We start from the raw sequence: 12,890 nt of genomic DNA, 5'->3' as shown, positions 1-12,890 counted from the left end.
GACTGATTAGGATTGTAAGCTTTTAGCCAACTCATAGCGGTCATACGATTTTATTTATCTTTTCAAAGACTTCCGCTTTAGATCAATCTTGTGGCGCAGGTATTTTAAGAAACATACAAACAACAGCAAGAAAACCAAACTTATGAGAGAATCAGTCGTGTAAATATTTGGTTACCTAACTCACGAAAAGCAACCAACTTAACTACTTCGCCACCGACACTGTCAGTTCACGAAAATGGCTTAAAGATATCATTTTATGCTTATTATTTCTCGAGATGCAAAAGACAGACATACCCACAGTCTCTCAATAGACTCCACGTGAAATTACATAACAGATAAACTATAAATATTGAATATTATCTAAAACATAGACATGTGTGCCCCGTGTGATGAGATAATGACGAGAGTACTAGAAATATGATAGTGTAATCAGTTTGTAATCATATTGTAATCAATATTTTGATCAGGTGTTTAATTGCTGATTACAATTGACGTTTGTTGCTAACGGATGTTGTTGTCATTGTTTATTTTTGAATGTCATGTTGAGAGTGCTTGAAAAGAGTTGAAGACTTTGCTGAAAACTATTTCCCAAAAATTATGAGTTTTTTTTTCTTTTATTAAAAAGACATCTCCCGCACTAAGAATTGCTCTTGTGTCGCGGGGACTTTTACAAACATACAAACAACGGACACAAATCACAACAGTTTAGTCTAGCATTGTACGATTACCAAGAGCTGTACCAAAATAGCTTCTCATGTATATGAGATGTTTCTGTTTTTTTAACATTAAACTAAAATTTATCAATTAAGTAAAGTAGAACTCGGAATCAAAAAACTTAGGAATCAATCAACTCAAAAAAAGCGAATGAATTTTATTTTGTTCGAAAAGCGTGGCCCTTTCTTTGTTATTTTGAAGGATATTATTATAATAAAACAACCTTTCAAATTTTTGTAAAAATTGGTCCAGCCGTTTTCACAAAAAAGGAGGACAGACAAAACACTTTCTTCATGTATAGTAACTTCTTCTTCCTCATCTTAGCGTGTCGATGGCAAACAAATTATAGTATAATATTAAACCTTAAAATAGTGTGTGACACTTATATAATAAGTATTATTTTATACTCATGTATAGTAACAATAAGTACAGATATCCTTTCTAAGGTTATGTTAACAGTAAGTTACAGTTCAGTGGGTGTCTTTGAAAAGTGTTACATTTCAGTCGTGGGATAGAAGTGGGCTTGGAGTGGGAGTGGGCAATAATGTCACACTGACCTATCGTATTACTATATACTTATGGACCCCAAGTGAAATCAACAGTACAAATATGAAGACGTGTTCCTTGAAAAGAGGATTTTTCAGAAGGTAATAAATAAAGGTGGATTAATAAATTGACCTTCATTGTCGAAGGTTCGGGTTCGAATTCGGATGTTGAATTATTAAGATGTGTGCGTAGCATGAATTGTTAGGATTTTTTTTGTCGAATGAATTTGTTCTAAGAAATAAATTGAGATATTAATATTAAGCTTCACCGGCCAGCGACGTTTTATTGATAGTGTTTTTTATATTTTTTAAAACAGTGAATAAATCACTTGCGACTCTATTATTACATGAAAATTAATTCGCAACCTCTCATTTTGTCAAAGACAACTTTAACTAGGCCATATTTTTTAATCAACCCTAGAAGTAAAGTGTAAACAGTACCTTCAAGATGATTGTTATGGTCCTTCAAAAATCAATCGATTAGAAGTCTTAAAATAGATCAGTGGTCATGGTGTAGGAACCATTAAATAGGTCATTCACCCCGAAAGTAGCCTTCATAATACGATTAATGATCTTCTGATAATAAGGTAAGTACAATATCTAGATGGAAACGGACATTAAAGTACGTTTGGAAATGTAATTAATTCTACTAATATTAAAAAGTCGAAAGTTTGTCTGCCATACATGCATAATGCTTAATCGATTTTAACAAAATTTGGCAAAATAGAGTACGTTATTTTTCATACCGGAAAATATTTTTACGCAGACGAATTCATGAGCAGAAATCTCTTGAATATTTTTGTATTTAGAATACTACTAAATACATGATGATCAGTACCTCGATATTCTACCACTATCGACTACCGACAACCGGCTAGCTATCGAAATTGTGACATTTAGAATGTACTGCCAAAACATTTCCTACGACACCCGTCAGAGGCGCTGCTCAGATTTTCATACAAAATTTCTCGATGACAGGTCGGTTGTCGGTAGTCGATAGTAGTAGAGAATTGAGCTACAGTTTAATTGTCAAAAATATATTATATAATATTGCTTTGCATTGTTTATTTACTTTTCAGAGTATACTTTAAATGCTTCATAATTTATTTTCACAAAAATTGTTTAATAAATCTAACTTTATAAGACAAGCTAGTTTACTAATCATTTCAAGTTAATTATTTTATAATCTGTGGATTATAACTCCAAACAAAGGACTACGTAATCAAAAATGTAACTAACCAACGAATTTACCTGCCCATTCCCCAAGCACGGCTTATGACGTCAATGGCCACACAAAAAAAGTTCAATACCTTTTCCCGTCACGAATGTCGTGTAACCATCCCCCTAATTCAGGGCTCTCTTCATTTATTTAGGGGTTTGTACTATTTTGGCGGCAATTTGTAAGTGTCTGATGCGTGGGTACAGTATTTATGGGGTAAAGAGGTCAGACGTAGGTGTACCCTTTAGAGGATGATAAAGTTTCTTAGGGAAAGTCAGGAACTATGGGTTTTGACTTATGAATGGGAAAGGTATATTTTTGTTAACTGTTTGTGGTAATTGATCTCTGAAAATTCATATAAGCACCAAATATTCTTAATTAAGTAATTTTTTATTACGTAAAATAGTCGTCGATATAAAGAATATTTTTATATCTAAAAAGATGATTATCTATCAGCATTAAGGGCCAAAATAAATCATCTAATAACTTCAATCGAGGAATAACTATAACTCAAGGTATTAGAATATGACAAGGGATAGTAGAATTTCACATAAATACTTACTTATATAATAGTAGTAAAGTTGTTTAGTCAAACTATGGACAAATCGTTTTTAACTAACCTTTAAGGCATCACTAAAGTATATTTTCCTGATTCTGAGATAAAAACCGCTTTTAAAATCTTCAACATAATTCAATAAATAAAATGAACTAAACAGATCACATTTACAACTGTGCATCGAGTGTTTACGTTAATTTATACACTTATAGAAATAAGATCAAGGGCCAGTGCTGTTAATCTCATTAACTTTGTTTATCGCACACTTTACCTAATTTACTAGAACTAGAGGCCAGAGGTACTGCATCAGTTTTGAAACACAAATCATTTGATATACAAACCATTTGATACGCATTTGGCATTTTAGTGAAGGACGAACTTTACTACGTTTCTTCTGAGACAAAGGCGATCTCAGATTAAATTACGTAGAAATCGTCTTATAGAACACAAGTTTCTGTCCGAGACTTTGTCCATGTAAAATAAAATTTACGGAGTAAAAACTATGCTACGTGTGTCACAAATAGTCACAATCCTTCAGTCGTCACGAGTAATAAACATATTTCCGTCCTCACAAACTTTTGCATATTAGTAGAGCAATATAGGTACATCGCACAATGAGCGATCATTCTTATAATCCGAAATGGCGTTTGACCGACACCTTCGATGAAAGAAGTGAAGATAATTAGCCCACGCAAATTTTTGGCATAACCGTAACGTCAAATTCCTTAATAACAAGTTAAATGACATATTACGCCAGTCTATATCATCAATAACACAGGCAAAACCATGAATCACGGTATAGTAAACACACATCTTCCTTACGGCAGTAGGTCACGGAGGTCAGCAGAGATAGAGGTGTAAGGTCACGAACTTACCACAACGCATGATAACGATTGCTATATTTAATCTTGTAATTGCATGTAATCATTATTTACTTACATTCCTTGAAATAATGACTTGTCACTTTAAAGGAATAATTAGTGCGATGTAATCTAATATATAAAATTCTCGCGTCACAGTTCTCGTTGCCATACTCCTCCGAAGCGGCTTGACCGATTCTCATGAAATTTTGTGAGCATATTAAGAAGGTCTCAGAATCGGCCAACATCTATTTTTCATAACCCTAAGTGACACTTTTTTTTATTTATTTGGCAAAACAACGTTTGCGGGTCAGCTAGTAATTATCTAAATTTAGTGCGATCCGCAAATTGTTGTTTCTAGTCTGGCTGTGTCTGTTGTTTGTATGCTTGTATGTATGGAACACATGAAAGTTTTTATTTGATCTAGTGTGATTTTTTGGGACTTTGTGTGTATAAACCTACTGAAAATTAAACCTTTTAAAGTAAAAAAAAAACGTCTCTTATACCTGCAGTAATAGTAAAGCATTTATGAAACGGTGGACAAATTATTAAAAATTCTATCACAATGATCGTCTGAAGAAAATGCGTAACAATTTCAGGATAAGTATCAACTGGCCCATTAGCTCAGTTGGTTAGAGCGTCGTGCTAATAACGCGAAGGTCGCGGGTTCGATCCCCTCATGGGCCACATTCTCTTTTTACAACAGAACTGATTTTTCTTTAACGCATAGTCTTCGCTTCGCCACGCCTTCGTTAAGCCCTTCAAATAACATTTTATCCCAATTATTACATTGTACGGTACATTTTATCTGTATAATAACATAGATATCTGTTATCATACAAGTGTTGCTAATTTTAGTACCGAGGACGAATTTGACTGCACTTTGAATAAATACCTGAGGGTTTTTACAATTTTGTGTTAGTTTTCCTTCTTTACTACTGTCATATTTTCATTAATTTAAGGTGTATTTTTTCCAGCCTCGTTAAGCCTGTCTGTGAGCAATTTCAGTTTTAATTTGAAACAATTAATTTGATGCTCCTCCTTAATGCGCCTGGTTTCTTCTACAACTATACCTTTAACTCCTTTATAATTAAATTCAACTATTAAACATTAAAAAGCTGTTGAAAATTCTTTGCATCAGAAAAGTATCTTTGGGGAAAGGTATTTTTTAAGGTCACAAAGTGTCATACAGAACAACTAAATAGACGACTGACGTTCAATGACAAGACAAAAAGCAAACAATATTTCAGTTTAAAATCTATTTCAGTTTATAAAATAAACACAAGATTTTGTATAGAGTAACCTCAACCGAAACTCATAATAATCATAGCCATATGTAAACGATCGTGATGGGTGACCGCAGAGTGGTATTTAAACTGAGCGTCTACGTGTATCGGAGGGCAGTCAAAAGTCGGTCCTTGTTATTGTGGATTAGGATTAACAGTCGTTAAGCCATGTCAATCGCCAAGCGACTTGAAAAACTTTGACACTAGGTTGACTACTAACCATTCGATCAACAAAAAAAAACAGCCAAAAAATTACAAAAGTTAAGTACAACCATCCTATTTTTCTCCAGCTATTTTATTACCTAAATAAACGTTAATTAATTAAAAATACCTTAAAACCCCCACATTTAATAGGTGACTTTCAATCAAATAGTCAGATAACCCGTGACGTGAGGTCTATTCCGTATAACGCAATGTACCAGTATATCTCTGTTTACCGTGCGCGTGGGCCGCTCGGTTCACGACATGAGATAGTGAACCGGTTGCAACCGGTTATAATGGGCGTACTGTGCAACTGTGTGATTTTGCACAGTTGGTTCTTGAAAGGGTTTTGTGAGGTTAAGAGTTTTTTTGATTGTGTGGTCGTTTTATAGGGAAATGTTTAAAATTCAGAGATGTAGAAACCCTTAAGATCTTTTTGTGGGTGTGGTGAATTGGTTATAAATTATGGTAGTAGAGTAAAATGTAGAGTTTTAGTTCTTACTCAGTACACAGTTTCTTGAGTGTTTAGAGTGTGTCGATGAAGTCGCTCTTGTTTTTGTTATTTGGTGTTATGGGATACACAGTATTAGCCAATCGTTATCTTCTCTGGTAAAGGTAACGAACTGGGATTCGAATCGACGACCTCCTGATAAGCCTTGATTGTAAGTTTGATGCCTTGGTATTTGGACTCCCATAACTTTTTATAATGAGAAGTACTCCTACAGTTATTTTAGGAAAAAATCACAATCACAGATGTTGTTTAGTAAATTATATGAAGTCGTTTTGTTTCACCATTTTAGACAACAACTGTTAGTAATTACGGATGGGTCTTTATCTGCCTTTATAAATACAGTATAAATCCATTGTTCAACAATAAATAGTAATTTATAAGCAGTAACTACGATGCGTCATAATCATACGTAATAAGTCAAGCTGATGTAAGTCTGTGGCAAACAAGAGATACTCTATTAAAGAAAATAATGCTGAAAAATATTCTAACATTATCAAAAATAAGTATAAATTGTCCAAAAGAGTTTGTGGCCCATGAGGGGATCGAACCCGCGACCTTCGCGTTATTAGCACGACGCTCTAACCAACTGAGCTAATGGGCCGGTTGAACTGTGGCTCAAAAATACCGACCAAATAGTATGTGTTGATCTTGAGAAAGTTTTGAATACAGAATGTATTTTGAAAAATCGAATGTTGTTGTTGTTATGACTGGATTTTGTTTTTGATATTAATTTTAATATTCGAAACATTTTATTCACAGACTGTTTTAATTTGTCATCCAAACAAATTCTATAACTTTCATAATTATTAAGTTTCTAATTTGACACAATTTTCTTTAAAAACGACACACTTGAAAAAGTAAAATTTAGTGCGCGAACCCCAACTTCGAAATTCAACATTATTTTTTTTAAATGAGATCAACCGGCCAGGAATAAGCATCTCGTGACAAAGTTCTCACAAAAGAGGTATGTAACCCGCTGACGTCATTCCACTGGGTGTGTCGTTGATATTTATTATTTTTTAATACGATTGTTTTTGTTATGAACTTGAAAACATCCGTTTTACTGAAAGTGTTTATTGGAGTTTCGTAATATATTTGCGCATTTTGTTTAAATCAATGCCGTAAAAAATGGTACTTACATTTATTATTTCGAGAACATCAGATATCCTACAAATTAATTAACCAGACTTATTACCGTATCACTGTTTGCCACATGTCTCATCTCGGAATAAGAGAGGGGACAATAGGGCAAACGTATATGATAGGTAAAATTACGTTCCAATTAAAAAATGTAATCAAAAGTATAGCTTCTATAAATTGTGTAAAGTCATTCAATGAATCTGCCAATTAAGACCCCGATAAAGTTTAAAAATAAATCTTTACTATAGTTTCAAAATACTGCAACAATAAAGATAAATGTGCCCGGTAGATGGCAATATGCTCGCCCCCTATTACATGAGAGTCCTATGTAAAAGGGCAAGCCTATTGCCAAATGTTAGTCCCATGTTGGACTAACATTGTTAATGGCGAAATGTGGGAGTATTTCGTATAACTCTTCAACAAACTTCGGGTATAACATCCGTGATACATACACTTATTATTTACATGAGAGTCCTAAGTAGGGCAAGCCTATTGCCTCGTCATGTGGGACATTAAAATGCGGGTGTATTCCAAACATCTCTGCCTAAACCTTTGGGTGTAACAAGCGTGATATTATGAATCTATGTTATAACGATGAAATGCAAAAAAATACTTTTTCTGAAAGTTTCCTACATGTTTTACCACACCGCGAGGTAAGATAAGATAAGATAAAAAGTTCGTGAAGTTATCGCGAAATGTTTAATTTAAATATAACATAAAGATAGTTCCTGCAAATAATATACATATTTGGGTTTATTATGTTTTGATGTCAAAAGCCTGTGTAGAAGGAAAACCGTTGAAGAATTTTATAGGTTATGTATTGTGTATAATCTGTGGTAACCCATAGACTATATACCTGCTTATTTGACAGATTTGTTTCTACTATCTTTGAGAGTTTGTGTTTTTTTTATTATTATGTGACTTTTTTATAGATGCTGAAGGAAATATCATGACACCTGAAAGTCTTTAAGCAGTAATTCAAAGTGCATATTTATGCTTTTAGTACAGGTGAGAGTGTTCATATAAAAAATAGGCCAAAAATCATGTATCCGCTAGTTTAAAAACAACAGAATCAGTTTAAAATACTGTTTATTTTGCCATATTTAGATTGCAAACTTAATTATCAAGGAACATAAAGATCATAAGTATATCAACACAAAATACAAACAGTAGCATGACCCCGACTCGACTGGCAGACATTTTATCATTGTTGACATTTTATATCTGGTTGTGGTGGAGGCATTTGCGTAAGCGCCTTATCAGGAACACAAACCAGTGGAGTTAGACCCCTGAGTTTCAACCAGAATCTCCTTTATCGCCTAGTTTTATCTTACAGCGGGGAGGTAGGGAGGTCTTTCGTGATTGGTGACTCGTATCGGTGTGGTAGGTATCGTGGGGGGTTCTTAGCTAGCAAGTCGTCAGTCGGTGGCAGATCGTCACCGGCTAAGGACGCCTGGGAAGACTGTTTTTCATTTAGTAAAGAAAAATATTGCATTGTCATTGTAGTTTTGATGTCAATGTAAAATTTTGTAAAAGGTATTAAGCTCCTTGTTAAGAAGAAAAATAAATAGTAGTTAGTATGTGGCATTACATTATACTGAAACTAGCGACCTGCCTTTAGTTCATTCTTTTTAGGGTTCCGTGCCGAAAGAGAAAAAACGGGACCCTTTAACTTAGGATTACTTAAACTCCGCGGTCCGCCTGACAGACGTCAGCAGAGTTCCTTTTGATATGATATACTATCTCAGCAATATTTAGTTTAATCTGTACAGCCGTTCCTGCGTTAAAGCGCAACATACAAACAGACAGAGTTATATTCACATTTATAATAGGTAGTAACATAATGTTTTCTTATGTAGAATCTCGTAATGTTTATTACGTTACAGGTGTTTTATAACATATAAATTATTGTTAGTTTATTACTTTCAGTTTCAGGATGTTGTACAAGGTTATATTTTACAATAACATGTGTTATTTAGATGCGAATAAAACTAACGCAACACAATTTTACCAACATTAGAAATGCGAGAGTTCGGATGTACGGATGAATGTTTGTTTCTAAATTATGTTAAAACTACTGAACCGATTTTGGTGAAATTTGGTATACAGGTAGTTTATAACATGGATTAAAAGTTAGGATACTTTTTAGTCTTTTACGCGGTCTAAGTCGCGGGCAGAAGCTCGTTTTTAATATGATATGCCCTTTTTAGGGTTGACCTCTAGTTTTATATTTAGATATAAATTTATTGTTGCGTGTTGTTTACTATTTAGTCTGTGTGTTTATGTCACTTTAATAGTACAAGATAAAAATAATTACAGCTGTTGTGTGAGACCATATCAATATACCTTGAACCTATTTAAATATTAAGAGTTTGTAGAAATTTCGGGATATTTGAAAACTGCTTTAATTTTTTTTTTACTTGTAGGCTTTTATTTATTGTAAAAGGGTTAAATCTATCCCCACTCTATGTCAATAAAAAAAAAATCGTTTGAATTTCCGTGTAACGGTTTTCAATGAAAAATTGTATAATAAATTCTAATATGGTGCAATCAGATTTCCTTATCACCTGTATCTTTAGACTCTATTTTGCACACGATAAAGATAAAAACCGAATTAACCATCTATTGAATAAAACATTCAAAAAAAGTAATTGACCCGAACCTTATCGAAAGTCTAATTAACTGAAACAAAATTACTATTAAATAATTGGAAAACGCCAGTACACATAGTTACAGAGATAAGTGCGAAACAATAAAACGTACACGATGTAAATATGTGAGAACCGCGATCGGTATTACAACGTTGTTATCTGAGCAAAACAAAGCCACGAGGGGAACGCGTGGCGGCCGCACGACGACTTAAAAATAGACTCACTGACTCACCAACGTAAGCTGACCTACCACACCCCCCTTTAAACCTAATAACACGGACCAAAACGCGCATTCATACCGAACAATAACAGTTCTACGTTAAACTGGCCGTCTGGCGCACTTTAGCGCCTCTACTCGAGTTCACCAATCTAACGTGACCTCTCATCTTTCTAGTAAAATAAACGAAAGCTGGTATTTAGTTCTCACAATGATAGGTCAATGATAAACTGGCTGGTGGCAGTTTAGCGCCTTGCCCCAGTAGGACCACGCCCTGTTGATGTGTTCGATGCGTCTCGCGTTCCAAATTTGAATTCTTGGCAGTGTTGTTGCCAGATGGTATTTTGGCGCGTTTTTTTTATCTGTGATTGTTTTAATCTGACATTATGACATTGTGTAATAAAAAAAAGTATGTCTAATTAAGATTTTTTTGTAAATTAACAAATAATTTCGATGAAGAATATTTGATAAATATAATTATATGTAGGTAACTGTAATCGAAATTAAATAAAAAAAATAATTAAGATTTTTTTAAACAGCAATAACCAGACGCTTAATTAAACATACGGTCCTTAATCAATACAAAAACAATATGGAAATATCTCCAACTAGTCTTAAATGAGAATCCGTTACTACAAATATTAAAAAACATACGCAAAATATTTCGAGCTATAAATTACAAAATCGGCGCGGCGTCACAACATACCATAAACAAAGCCGTGTGTTTTTTACATAGCTATCGCATGTAGGTTACCTCATTTACATAGAGCACTGCGTATTAAATACGACGTAGAAACTAATACTAATGAAAAGAAATGAATACGTATCACAATTAATTTTTAATCTATTTAGTTCCCGGATATACCTATCTATAAAAAAAAATATCCAACTAAAACTAAGTTCTAGGGATATATATGTATAGGTATTTTTATAGGCATTTAATTTAAAAGTAAGTAAGTAAATACTATTTGTAGTCAAATAACTATATAATACTTATTTGGTTTTTCAATTTCATTCGGCTAAGCAAAAGTTATGCATGTTTTAAATATGTATGCCATACGTACCTATGTAAAATACTGGTATTTTACTACATCCGGTGAGACTGGGAGCCGACTTCAACATACTTAGTTGGAAGAAGGGTTACGCTGTTGATGAGATAAATACATATGTCTTAATTATTTTAAAGCAATAAAATAATTGATAATATAATTAGAAACATAGACATACACTAAAATCCACAGTTTTGCAAATCGCTGAATAATAAAATTGAATTTAATAAAAAAATACAACAAACGGACAGCTTTATTTCAATATGAGTAACAATTTTATCATAGTAAATAGAGTATCAAGTTCTATGAATCATAGACAAGTTGTCCAAACTCGTTGGACTTGATTTTCAACCATAGTGCGCAGTTACTTTTTTGTTTACTTTTCTCGATATCACACGTAGAGTAGTTATTGTGACTATTTATAGATTTATTTTTATTTTCTCTTATTTTTGTTATGTCTTACACGAGCTTCCTTTGTTTTCAAGTTATGACATTGGGTCGGTCAAGTAGATTACGATTACAACGAATATTAATATTGGAAATAATAATGACCTGTTTCACTTATATAATGGCTGCTTTCAGTATTCTTCAGGGCGCACTAATATGTGTTGGGTAGGTTTTAGTTAATATAGGTATATAATGTACAAATGAATCAGATTTTCTAATATGAAAAGCAGACAAATACCCGGTTTCACCAGTTCTGAACACTATCATAGACTTTCCGTCACCATACTAAGTAGATGGCTTTTCTGAAACTTATTTACAAATAATATAATAATGCAACGAGTTTTAAACGCGATTGATTATGATACCTTATTTGTTTTCTTGACTTTTAAACCGAATGACATTGACTGTGGTCACGGGCTGACTGATTTACAGACTGTGAAACTGGCTCTAAATGAGTGAATAATTTTTGAAGTCAAGCTAGCTAACTTTTTGCTTTAACCTTTTGACAATACCTCCCTATAGATAAGTTAAACGTTATTTATTTGGGGTATAGCAAACGCACGTATCCTACCTACATATGTTATTATTTATACAAAGGTCATCAAGGTTGATATTAAAATTCTAAACATGATTCTTAGCATGACTGTCATGTCATGTCTTGCAATGGAGTGACGTGTATAGCATCTTACGCCTTAAGTCCTTCCATAGGGGAACAATATCTCATATATTTTATAACCATGTAATTATAGTATGTATTATCATTTATATATTAGATTTTAATATATTATCCTTAGTACTAATGATTTAAATTGACAGTTAATTGGACTCTACACCTAACAAAGAGTACGTCACTAAACTGGTACTACATAGAGACAAGCACAAAACAATAAATAAAAATAATATCAGAAAATATTCCTGGTATCGCAATTTTCCTTTAACAATTTCTGTGAATTCGTCACCACAATGACGACAATTCATTAATTTATTCATACATAACATCGTGCCTATCATAATCGAAGGTGTACGAAAAACACTCGTGTCTTGGCTCTTACAAGGATTGTTAGCCCCATGTAATAGGGAGCAAGCCTATGCCGCATAAAGTCAGTCGTATACAGTACCACCCAGACGACAGAAGCAGTTTCACGACGCGCGACGGTTGACAATCATGTGGCATTCATATTATTTTTATTACTTACATGTGCAATGAGTATATAAAACTGACTTGAGTCGGTAGTCATACTTACATCACTTCATACTACCTATTTTATAATGTATTAATTATAAAGATAAAAATTCTATTTTGTTATAAACTAAGATTTCCTGTAACTTTTCATACTTCTGTGACCTTTAAAATCTCAAAGAATGATAATTTTGCTCTAATCCAAACCGAGTTAAACAATTCTAATACTGCTACATGACTGTTTGATAGGAATTTGAATTACAAATACCTAAAAACGATTAAATGCGTCGATTTAAAATCATTTGGCAACACTC

General features: G+C 33.3%; 1 long non-coding RNA gene and 2 other non-coding genes across 3 annotated transcripts in view; 1 reads left to right on the top strand and 2 right to left on the bottom strand.

The window, feature by feature from the left end:
• LOC142987093 (uncharacterized) overlaps window positions 1-12,890 on the bottom strand; it is an 86,302-nt gene that overhangs the window by 24,095 nt on the left and 49,317 nt on the right. The window lies entirely within an intron of this gene.
• On the top strand, window positions 4,508-4,581 carry TRNAI-AAU (transfer RNA isoleucine (anticodon AAU)). The gene has a single exon. It is a non-coding gene; the product is annotated as a tRNA-Ile (tRNA).
• On the bottom strand, window positions 6,420-6,493 carry TRNAI-AAU (transfer RNA isoleucine (anticodon AAU)). Its single transcript has one exon. It is a non-coding gene; the product is annotated as a tRNA-Ile (tRNA).

The sequence above is a fragment of the Anticarsia gemmatalis genome, chromosome 3, assembly GCF_050436995.1.
Source record: "Anticarsia gemmatalis isolate Benzon Research Colony breed Stoneville strain chromosome 3, ilAntGemm2 primary, whole genome shotgun sequence".
Classification (NCBI taxonomy): Eukaryota; Metazoa; Arthropoda; class Insecta; order Lepidoptera; family Erebidae; genus Anticarsia; species Anticarsia gemmatalis.
Note: the sequence above shows the minus strand (reverse complement) of the source record. Positions and strands in the feature narration are given on the sequence as shown.